The sequence below is a fragment of the Saccoglossus kowalevskii genome, chromosome 8 (assembly GCF_978046115.1).
Source record: "Saccoglossus kowalevskii chromosome 8, keSacKowa6.1, whole genome shotgun sequence".
Lineage (NCBI taxonomy): Eukaryota > Metazoa > Hemichordata > Enteropneusta > Harrimaniidae > Saccoglossus > Saccoglossus kowalevskii.
This window is the reverse complement of record NC_140648.1, coordinates 28,347,330-28,359,447: the sequence shown is the minus strand read 5'-3', so window position 1 is coordinate 28,359,447 and position 12,118 is coordinate 28,347,330. Positions and strand designations below refer to the sequence as shown.

Here is a 12,118-nt window from a genome sequence, read left to right as displayed (position 1 = left end):
TGCCATCGTTCCAGGGAAACATACCCTACTGATGATAATGGTTTATGAGTATGCCAGTCACGCTGGAAAACATATTAAATCATTCATGGGCCTGCATGTCTGATGTATGACGTCTTCTGTGGAATGGGAATCAATGATTTATGTTACACGAGAACAAAAGTAGTATAATTGCTGTTGTTCAAGTTGTTGTTGTTTTGCCGAGCACTACATTTTGCAAATAATGAAACAGAATTGTATACGCAGTCAGCTGATATTTTGCGCAGCTTTTAGGTTCATATTATTGGTGTTTAACAATCAGTAGTCGTGTAACAGTTACTGGAGAATGTCACTGGAGTGGCTGATGCTTGTAACCACAGAGGCTGATAAAGTGGCTTGATGTTGCAAATATGTGCGGTGTCTGATTCACGTATATGTATAGGTGATTCAAAGCACTGGCACTCAAACTGACATTGTTCAATTTGCGAAGTTCATTTTTTTCATAATAAGCTCAGATATGGACACGCATTATGGATTAAATAATAAATTTCAATGAGGTAGAAAAGGAAACAGACATTATGTAATGTTGCCTGTGATAACGAGTGCAAATTCATTGATAATTGTTTGCACTTTTAGATGAGTTTCGCGTGAGATGTAACTGTTATACTTGCTAACCGGCAGGCTAAAATTTCATGAATAATTTTTATTTTAAGATTTTGGTAGTGAAAGAAATGTTGAGACGATATATTTTGGCGACATAGTTTTCAAACCTATATCAAAATAGGAGAAGATTTATGTTTTTATTTTTACAACCTAGATAACAGTACTGCATATGATGGTTCTTTTAGTTTAATCCAAATAAATTATATTTATATTCAGCTAGTACACTAAAGACCTTTTTTAGATGATGCTATGTGTCGCATACGACTTATTTACCACTTCCGTGTCACTGAGAATGTTCTAGAACCGTACTGTGTCTGGGTGGAATATTCTAGATTTGTTTTAGAAACTGGTTGAATAGGCAATAGAACACTGTAGGAGGCAATAGAAGGTAATGGAACATTCTAGAAATTTGTAGTAAGTTCCAGACTCATTATGTATGCTGATGTAATGGTCTATTTATAGACAGTGTGGGTATATATAGGGGAGTTGTTCAGCACTGAGATCAGATCGGTGATCTCGTTGAATTGTATTGGAGTTTAAGTATCTAGTTATTGGAGTAGTGGAGTTTTACCGCGTTATTGTACTTGATGTTTGCAGAGTATAATAATACCAGTACCAGTTGAAACCTCATCTGTTGGCTCCGTGTTCGTATGTTATCATCGCCGCCAGGGAAGTCTTTATGTTACTGTTGCCATTTTGGTATTTGAACCATCACACCTGTACTATACCAATTACGGTAATATTACGTTGCGTGTGACACTATGCTTTAATTTAACGGAGGACACAAATGCATGAATAACAGATCAAGCACCGTCGTAGTGGGGGCGTATTTCCCTATAGTTTAATTAATCCATTAAGGTCTCTGCAATGCAATTAGTTGGGTCCTCATTCATATATAATTTATGTATACTAGAAAGAAATGACATACGTCACGTTATACAGTCAACGACACGGACAATGTACAGCTTCTGGGCTCTTTCTCATTCACTCGCATATATATATAAACGATTATACATTTTCACTTTATCCAATACACTAGAACGTGTAATACACGTACATCTAATTTCACTTCAGTGATTAGTATTTTTTAGTTTATTTTGAATAGACTTCGTTGCTGCTACTACGATGTTTGAGTAGAATGAGGTTGGATCACATCACTTAACTTCAGTCTTTGAAGACAGTATTTAAAACAGACAACAATTCATTTGTATTACTCCATACTTTCGAAAGGTGCTATACAACCGACGTACAGGCCCGTGGATGTTTTAACATTTTCCCGGCGTGACCAGCACGCTCGTAAATGGATGTCTTCAGTAGAGTGTTACTCCCAGACGATGAAAATCAGTAAGGATTGTATACAATGCACATCATCTGTCAGGAACATTAGTATGCTAAACTAATTACAACGACTCAAATATCTGGCACGAACGTTAGGACATTAAATGCATTTAAGGTCTAAACTGTATTGATTTTCCATTCTTTACTCAAATGCATTTCTGACTATGGTATTTTTGAATTAAGTGGTTTTTGTATTCGATCACATTGTAAACACCATGTACTTCGCTTCTACAATTATACGTTACATGTTTACGCTTTTACAAAGCCACTCTAGACAAGCATGGCAGGCTTCAACTTCCACCTTGAATAATTAAATCGAAATGTGTTTCATCGGAGACTGAGGGATAGTGCAGGTCATGTACGTACTGTGATCTACGATTCTAATTTACGAACACTTTTAACATGGTGCTGATTGATTGCGTCGTTTGGCGTAAATATAATGCGGGCATACCTACTGCGTGCATGAAATGCTGTAGTCTGTTATTCTCTTTATTCTGTTATTCTGAATTGAATGTCAACACGTCTAAATTGTGACAATCAGTGCTAAGTGTGAAATGGTTCGCTGTCTCCACGGGGTGTTCGTCCACATGGTTTTGCTGTAAGCCCGGAGTTCGTACGTGATCGACAGTATTGGGGATGAGAATGTTGGTAACTTTGTTGATTTAAATAGCATAGATTTCATGGTGTATATCAGTGGGGGAAGTTGGAAGAGATTATTTTATTCCTTCTATACCACCCCACAATTTACAGTTAACAAGGCGTGATCTATATTCAAAATAGTCAATTGTTTTTTCCCATAATCAAGGTAAACGCCAAATTAACAAATTGATTAATTGTCTGTTTTTTATTCTAGAAAAATAAATAAATAAATAAATAAATAAATAAATAAATAAATAAATAAATAAATAAATAAATAAATAAATAAATAAATAAATAAATAAATAAATAAATAAATAAATATCAAACAGGGCTCGTTGCGGAGACAATGTACTATAGTTGTTTCAATTTATATATTGTTTAATTATCAAATAAAATGTTTGAGAAATGCGAATGGCAGTGTTATTGATGAAAAGTAATAGGACCGAACCGGTCCTAAATTCGCTGGGTTATTCGTGGTATTAATGACGTCGTCTCTATTTTATAAATCAAAATGGCGCAGCCGACTGTTGGCCAGTGTTGACAGCCTGAGTCTCGGCACGAAAACGGCATCGAACGTTTACAAATAAAAATAAATCAATTAGTATTAGATTTTTAAAAGCGATGTATTTGCCTAGCAAACACGTGTATATCTGTTTTCAATCAGCACATAAATAAACTATGCATACGTCGTACGCTATGTCAGAGGTCATATTTGCTGTCACGCGCAGTACTAAGATCGCGCGAGTTTCGGTGACGACCGCGTTTTTGATTTTTTGTTTTGTTTAACGTTATATATTTCCCGTGATTCAAAGTTAGGTTAACTGATAATTAAATTCGTGTTACTATATTTAAACGTTAAACAGAACAAAAAATCTATGTTGCCCGTAATTCGAAGTTCGGTTAACAGTTATTTAAATTTCGAGTTACTAAATATGGACGTTTAACAAAAATAAAAATATATGTTGCCCGTAATTCGAAGTTCGTGACTTGATGTTCGTAACTCGATGTCAGTAAATCGAACAATTCAACATCTCCGTGAATAGCGCATTTAAAATGCTGGCAGAATAATAATGGTCTCCGACAGTGTATTTTTCCTTGTCAACTATATATACTATATGTTCTGGTACCGTAAAGCTCCATAAGACAATATTACCATTTTTGTTTTACAGGTTTCAATCACTGTTTTTGTATAGAAAAAACGATTTTGAGACAGCTAACACACAACAGATTTGGTCGTGTATTTTTTTCCTACAAATTCAGGGTGTCCCCTTTAGGTATAAATTTGAACACTATATACTAGTTCACGTAATTGCCTAATACACAGGCGTCATTGGAGGAAACAAGTCGGAACTGTAACGGCCTTCACAAAATGTAAACAGGAAGAATCATAACAAGCGCAGGTGGTGATTATGGAAGACTACACTTAACGTAGAGGATATGTCTGAATTTTACATGAGATAAAAACAACACTTTCCTATCACAATTGATAGCTTTGGCTGAAAATACACACACTCACCGTGTAAACCATCAAACACATTGATTCTTTGCTATTATTTATGAGGCACGCGATAGAATATGAAAATGTCTAATAAAATATTGAATTATAGCCCGGGGAGAAAAGGTGATGGTAGCAGGGTAATGGTATTAGGAATAACATTTCATATATTGGCCTTATAACTACTACAGAATATCCCCTATATTCATACGAGCTTGGAGTGATATGCGCCGTGACGTATACGAAGTAGAGAAGAAGGTCCGAGAACCACGGCTATTTTACAGTTTTGGGTTAAATTTAGACCACGCACACTCGATTTGCAGCAAATGCTCTTCTATAAAAATAATAAAAATAAAAAGATAAGAATTGAGAGGATCTATTTTGTCAGAAGTTGCATCCCTTAACTTTAGTATTGTGCGCCCCGTCATACTTCCATTCACCACCTGGCCCACCGCTACGTACGGATGACACAGCCGATTTTTCATACTCAACACCAGAAGTATCTTTCTCCGAAGTCTTCACTGTGAGCTTATAATTGCATTTCAATACCTAATGCGATTGTTTCGAGACCAGAATTGGGATGCACGTCTTGTCTGCAGGTGACGTTTACCATCTCGCATTTTAAAATCGCTCCACTGGTTGCCCGTTGGAATTGAATAGTTTTCTATATCCGCTATTCTGTCTCAATTTTATAATGGAAGCTGGTAGACACTAAAACAATATCACTGCAGCGATAATTAGATAACGATACGTAATAATCATCAACTACGTACAGAACCAATCAAGAGATAACTAAATGCGTGCCCGTGCAAAACTACCATGCTAAATAACAAACAAATGTGAGTTTATACAATATTTTTTAACTTAATACAAAAGTTTGGGGGAATTCCTACAGAATAGCGGAATCTTTACCTCATTTTAGTCAATATCGAACTTACTCAGACACATCATTACTATACATAGTTATCTCGGCGATGTCGTTGCGTTATGTAACTTGGGTCGATCACTGATTATGTGGACGGAAAACGCATTCACTTAGTTAAATACGTGGCCGGTGTCAATTAATTTTAAGTACTTTGGTGTGAAATGAGAACATCAGCGATATTCTATATCGACCGAATAAGCACGCCAAAGTGGAAATGCTCTTAATTGCCGAAATGATTACAATTCAAAAGTGAGAGTGATGCGCATGAATTACGATAAATGGTGAAATTAACACAACGGTGCCGATGAATAAAACATGGTGGAAATAATAACTGCCATGTCAACAGTTATATTCCCAAGCGATGACTAAACGAACAAATTGCCATAGTGACCTTTGACGAACGATGTGTAATCGAACATTTCCCTACGGTTTTTGAATAGCATGTGTGAAGAATTATTTAAAAAGAGCAACTACTTAATTGCGGGAAAAAGTCATAATTAGTGTAACAACATAATAGTTTATGCTGAATTTGGTTCAAATTGGTCGACACCGCCAAGGCCATCCAAAGGCAATGTCATATTCATAACTACGTTTGGTGATGTGTCGTCAAACTCAGGCTGGTAAGCTATTTTGAAATAGGCAACAGCAAGGGTATGTGGAAATCAAGAGCCCAGACAATAACGAGCAACTGTAGCGATGAAATGTACGAGTTAATGTCATACTAGATGGCAATGTGAGTGTTAAAGTAGAGACGGAAAGTAATTTAGTTGTAAGACTAGTTTACTGTATATTTACTAATGTGTGTAATCCGAGAAAGCTGGGACCGTGGGGGTATATAAAACTGTTGATATTTCGTCACTCAGTTACTCAAAATACTGTATTTTGTTTGTTAAATTGAACTGTGTTTTGCCAGCAAACATAAGTATCACAGTATTTGTTCAATACAATAATATCATACTTGCAAGCGTTTCGGATTTACTGTAGGCAATAAAATAAAATAGACCTGTTGTTTTGTTGTTTTTTCTCGATCGAACAAACATTACTACTAGTATATTTGCAAGCAAACACATTTGTTTGATTTCACGATAAATCAGAACCTATTATCACTAAGCAATATCAAACTATCGAAGTATGATTTTAAATATGCTCAAAGTCATCCACCTCGCCTCTTTATTAAAGTCAGCAAGGTGACAAGAAGTGATTAATTGTTGGCAGGTTGGTTTGGTGGTTGGTTCGATGGGCTGAGTTTGGTTGTGTCAATTGCGTTGTATAGTTTATTAATTTGTTTATTTATCTGTTTATTTATTGGTTTGTTTATTGGTCGAACACACTGAGTACAAAATATACGGACACTTAACAGTTTGCTTAAATCATTGGATATCTCTTAAACTTTGCCCTAACAAAAGCGTGCTCAGCTTATTCAGAGCAAAACGAGTCCGTTGCCGATCAATACGAAAATATTCCGTGCTCCCATTATGTCTATTTTTCTTTTTTAATACACAGAAAAGGTTTCACTCGCTCATATTGATCATATTAAAAATAGTCTCGTTCTGAAACTGTTCTATTTATCAGTAATACGGGCAATAACCCGCAAACAAATTACGACTAAACGCCAGATATCTAGTACCGCGTACACAGACAAAGAATCTCCCCGATAGAAAGATGGCAGAAAGAACATACCATCTGTTTATCAGGTGTTCCACTGGGAAGCCACGGTTGGGTTCATGTCTCTGTGGTCATTACTCGTAATGCTCCTTTCCTGAAATTACTCTCGAGTGACTCGCTCATATCCTAGATAGTAATTATACTTAATTACATTATGCATGTCTTTTACAGAGAGCGTCTTGAATGTCAAATTCATAGGTATCTAACTATTCTAATGGGACGAAAGTTCTGCGTCGATCGCTTTCATTGTTGACGAGACATCGGTTAAATTGTTTTTATCGCATGGGGGCGCACGTTTACTGTTGCATAAGTCCGTCATACTACGTGCTTTACGATCGTGCTTTACACTCTGGCGCGCTGTACACGTCGCATGAAATCTATATAAATCTCGACATGACGCAGTGACTCACTGTTGAACAGTAGACCTGGCAAATTTAATTTTTCACATCAGCTTCTTCCCAAGATTTCTAGCATAGGATTTAATTAGAAGCCGTTATACAATCGGTATGTCAAAGATCGTCATTATATGTCGTCATTCATAATGGCACTAATGACAGGGTAATCGGAATGATGTTACAAGTATACCGAGTAGAATTGATTTAAACAAGTGATGTTGCCCTCGGTGCTTAGATCGTGCTCAACATTATTATCTTCGTACTTTGAGGTCATGAGGCCAACAACCTTTCAATTGAACAGGACTTATCAGCGGTTAACATCTTTTCGACCTCCTCGGGCGTCGACATACGGATTACATTAAAAGCGTTGATTTGCAAAAAAAAATCTCATATCAAAATGTAATTTCAACGAGCAATTTTAACATACCAGTCACGAGATACGTATCTGTATTACTCTGTTAGTATACATTGCGTCTTCTTTCGACGAAGCTCTTCTGTGGCGTAGCGGGTGACATATGTTCGCTGTTCCCCGGCGTCCTTTGCGAATGGCAAGTAGGTGGCTTGGTACGCCATGACACTTGAGGCGGGAACCAGCCAAGGTGACGTGATGCTGTGAACATCGTCAGCGTCTGAAAAATTAAGGTGTTACCTATAGGTAACTGTAATTCAAAATCTTCAATTTGCATGTAAATAATTACCACAAGTTGAAAAAGCATTTGTAGTATTATTTCAGTAACAAATTAAAAGAATATAGCAAATGTGTTATTTTATTTGATGTATTATATTTTATCCTCAAAGGTCACAAACAGTGTTTTATCTCAGTGTTTTTTTCTAATAATTATAAAACTTTTCTTATAAATAAATACAAAATGTATTTTTCACTGAGATTAGAATAGTTTTAGTAACAATGAAGCCAAACATAAAACGTTGTGTTTTGATCATTGTGAACTTACAGTTAATTTGTTTAAATTAAACCGCTTCGCCTCATCACAGTCCCTCATCGAGTTTTTGAAGTGATCGCGTTGTGTAGATCGCGCCCTCTAACGACGAAGCGCTAAATTGTTGTAAGGAAAGCCGTTCAGTGTCAATTTATAATTTTAATTTGCATCCGTCCGTCAATACAAAATTCTAATTGTCAGCCGAACACAGTTGTCGGTTTTCACAAAATTTCAATTTTCCAACCTCGTTAATTCATAAGTCGTACAGAATCACTTCATCGCTAGAGGGCGCAATTTATAGGAAAGGTGCTTTTCAACAAACTAGTGCTGTAAATTTAAATGCGACCCGAGATTATGCTCTTAGTAACATGCGCCTCTTTACTTGAGCTGTTCCATCCCATCTAGTGTCGGTAACAACATTTGTTGCTAAAGTAGTTTCCATTATTCAGGGATTTACCTCGGGGCGGAACTACGCAACAAGACGTTCCACGTTGCTAAGACGCGCACCACAGTACCAAGCATTCGTTGACGCTGCAGGTCAGCGCAGGGTCAGCGTCCTTTCAACACTGATCTGACGCCAATCTCCTTCCAAGAGGCCTTTGCGCTTTTCGCAATATGATAAGTAACGCGTATCGAACTGTGCGGAGTTCGATGACACAGGTATGTGCTGGAACACCGCTTCCTGTGACGACACAACGCCACGCCGGTCGAGCCGGTGAAAATTTGAAAAAACAATACAACCTCAACTTTGAAGTAAACAACCAAATTTGTATATGTTACGTAGGGCCAATCTTGTTACACTGTTCAGGGGAGTCTCAACAACCATCCCAAAGTACCGTTTTCTTCGAGTTTTTGGCCTTTGTTTTCACCGCGATGGTTGCCAGGCCGAAAAAATGCCCGGATGTCCGCCCCGAGGATATACATAGCTTGACTGCAATATGCACGTTTTTCTTCGCATCAAGTGTGAGTGAAGTTTCTGTCTCAATCCATAGGACTTTTGGATATTAGCCATGTGCTGCTGAACATCGCAAATACGAAAATGAGAAACCTCATCGTCCCCATCTTATATACTAATTTGTGTTCACGATTTAATGCATTGAGACATTTGAGACGGTTTATTACTGTGCACCAACCATCACGTGCCCTACTGCGTTCCTGTACACTCGCACGCGGGTTTGTGTTAGTGTTCATTAGCAACGAAAGGGGAAAACTCATCTGTAAAATCCTATGCATATATGCATTGGTCTGTGTTCACCAACAATCCATATCATCACGGCACTGTACGTTTATTTACGCACGTCACTCGGTAAAGCAGAGCACAATAAAATGTTCGTTATATGGTATGTACAACCAGTACATACTAACAGCATGTACAGTTTTATATAGTTATATCATACACCTTATATTGGCCGGCCTCGTAACGCTATGGGAAATGCACAAAAAACTATTGTGAACTTTTATGAGCTGCTATTTAGAATCCATATACTCTGGAACGAAAAGCAGCCGAAGATATTAAAAAAAAAGAAGATTATAATCAATTATTTTTTTCTGTGAATATGTGCGTTTCTATCTTGAATACAAAATAAATGCTTGTAATAGTGTCAATATAGTCCTAATATATTTATTCTATTAAAAAACGTTATTAACCGAACGAAATATGACATATTCATGGACGAGTAGTAAATCGGGCGTTTTAAGTTGACTACAGCACCAAACTACTAAGAACGAGACTGCCAGTGAATGACGTCTATTTTCCGAATTTGAATGCTTACTGTGAAATCACGTACACTATTAATAAACAAATATGATTATTAATTATTAAAATACCAATGAATTGTGTTTGTACTTGTTAATTAGTGTTAGTTAATTAGTGTATTTATTACTGGGTTCATACATGCTGCACAAACCTTCAAATTGGCTTCAAGCCGCCCATAATGCAATGATTTTTCCATCCTTTTAAGTTTCACTACGATATCTTGCATATTGCGTGAAAGGCACGGACCGCACGATTTGATTTTGAAAATTATGTTTCTTTTTTCATAGTTCAATGTCGTAATGAGAGGGGATATTGCCTTGAGATACCCTAACTTCATCGTAATGAGAGGGGATATTGCCTTGAGATACCCTAACTTCATCGAAATAAATCATCATCATATGTGTATAGCACATTATTCAGCGCGGAAATACCCAAAATATTTTCGCGTTTGACGAACCCCGCGTGATGTTCGGAACCCACTACGACGCTATGACCTATGTTTGTAATGTTTTTTTATTTCTTTCGATTTCACGCATAACGCGAGATCTCCTGTCATGTTCCATAATTTAATTTCCTGTAAAAACGTAAAATGTCGTTTGTATTTTCTGTAACCTGTACCAGCTATCCCCCTTGCCCCTCCTCATTGTTTGCGTTGTGTCGTCACAGGCAGCGCTGTCTCAGCACAGACTTGTGTTATATGACGCCTTATCATATACCACATTATCATATACCTCGTATTGCCCGGCCTCGTAACGCTATGGGAATCCCGATGCGCGAGCCGTGCAATAATTTTCCATATCACGCCCGGGCCCCGTTTACCATATTTGGTAAACGCGTTTATTTCCTGGAACTACTTTCTGTTTATAAACAACGCGCGTAATTTGCGTCTGTGCTTCGATAATGGCTGACGATATTATTCCGTGGATGGAAAATATACCGAAAACACCAGTTGGACTCATTATTACCCTGACGAAAGCCGACATTCCACCACAACCAATCATAAAACTGGTCACAAAAACGTGTCAAATTTACAGCACTACGATACTCACATTCAGCTGGCATCGGTGTCGCGGGATACACCCAGCGACACCGATGCCAGCTGACCGTCGGACGATACTGTCTCTCAACGGAAGATCGTCGGCGCATTTCAGATATTGTTGGTTACGCCAGAATCTGGAACTGTAAACCAAACTGCTTCTTGTCAAGCAATTGTTTCTCGTTCACCGACTACGGTTTTTAACAACTGTGAAATTAACGTGTCTTTACCCGTCTTTACCTGTGGCTACAACATCAGCTCCAAGAAATCGTCCGTTGTCGGACGGTCAGTAAATGACCAACTTAGCTGGACTGTAGTGTCCATTCTTAAGAAATAATGAGTTCGTATTTATTACCGTTAAAATATTGTTATTTACTTATGTTCATTTGCTGTTTCATTAAAACGTAATTTGTGGATATATTTGGTGACATTCGTTTTTCTATAGAGACCTGTCACTGACGTCATGCGGTACCGGTCTATTGTGCGAGAGATGTTGACGCGTTTGCGTCTTTTAGAATCTTCCGTATAAATCCGCACCAGTAAAAAGGCCTGTATCGACCCCGGATGAAATCGTATAGGTTTTCTTTTGGGCCAGACGAGCGAAAAATAACATAACTAAAGACTTTTTTTCATATAAGATATATGATAAAACGTTTGGACTGGGTACGGCTTTTGCTGTCCTCGATCGTACGCCGGCGGCTTACGCGCCCTCGCAAACTCGGGCGCTTCCGCCGCATGACCTCTGGCCGCAAAAGCCGTATCCAGTCCATAAAGAATATTACTAGCCGATGTTGGCTAAAATAGAGCTCCGTCGCGCTTTTACACTCGTGTTTATACGTGTTTGGTTTTGAGGGGACGCAAGGAATCATGGGAAGGAAATGAACATTGTTTGTATACGCGAAATTCGAACAGGCGCACCCACTATGTAGAAATTGTGTTGTTCACTGGCAAAAAAGAAATCTAAGCATTAATTTTTATAGGCAAATGTTGAACCACAAAAATTATGTGAAGATTTTAATAAAAAGACTTTCATCTTGCCACGAAGCAGAAATATGAGATGATCTTTAGGTAAATCATTACCATAGAAAACAACGGTAGGATGATTTAAAAATAGACAAGACATGATATTTTCATAATTTATTTTATTTTTGTTATTACGGTATGAAATGTCATATTTAAAAATGAAAAAAATAATATTTAGCAACATTTCCCCCTTTTTTGCCTTTTCATTGCATCGAAGTTGTTGGTAAGATAACTATCTTTATTTTCATACGACAAATATGCCGCACTAG

The 12,118-nt window shown here is 37.5% G+C and overlaps 1 long non-coding RNA gene across 1 annotated transcript in view; it reads right to left on the bottom strand.

Moving 5' to 3' along the window:
• Positions 1–12,118, bottom strand: part of LOC146739509 (uncharacterized) — a 271,508-nt gene that overhangs the window by 91,914 nt on the left and 167,476 nt on the right. The gene's annotated exons all lie outside the window — the stretch shown is intronic.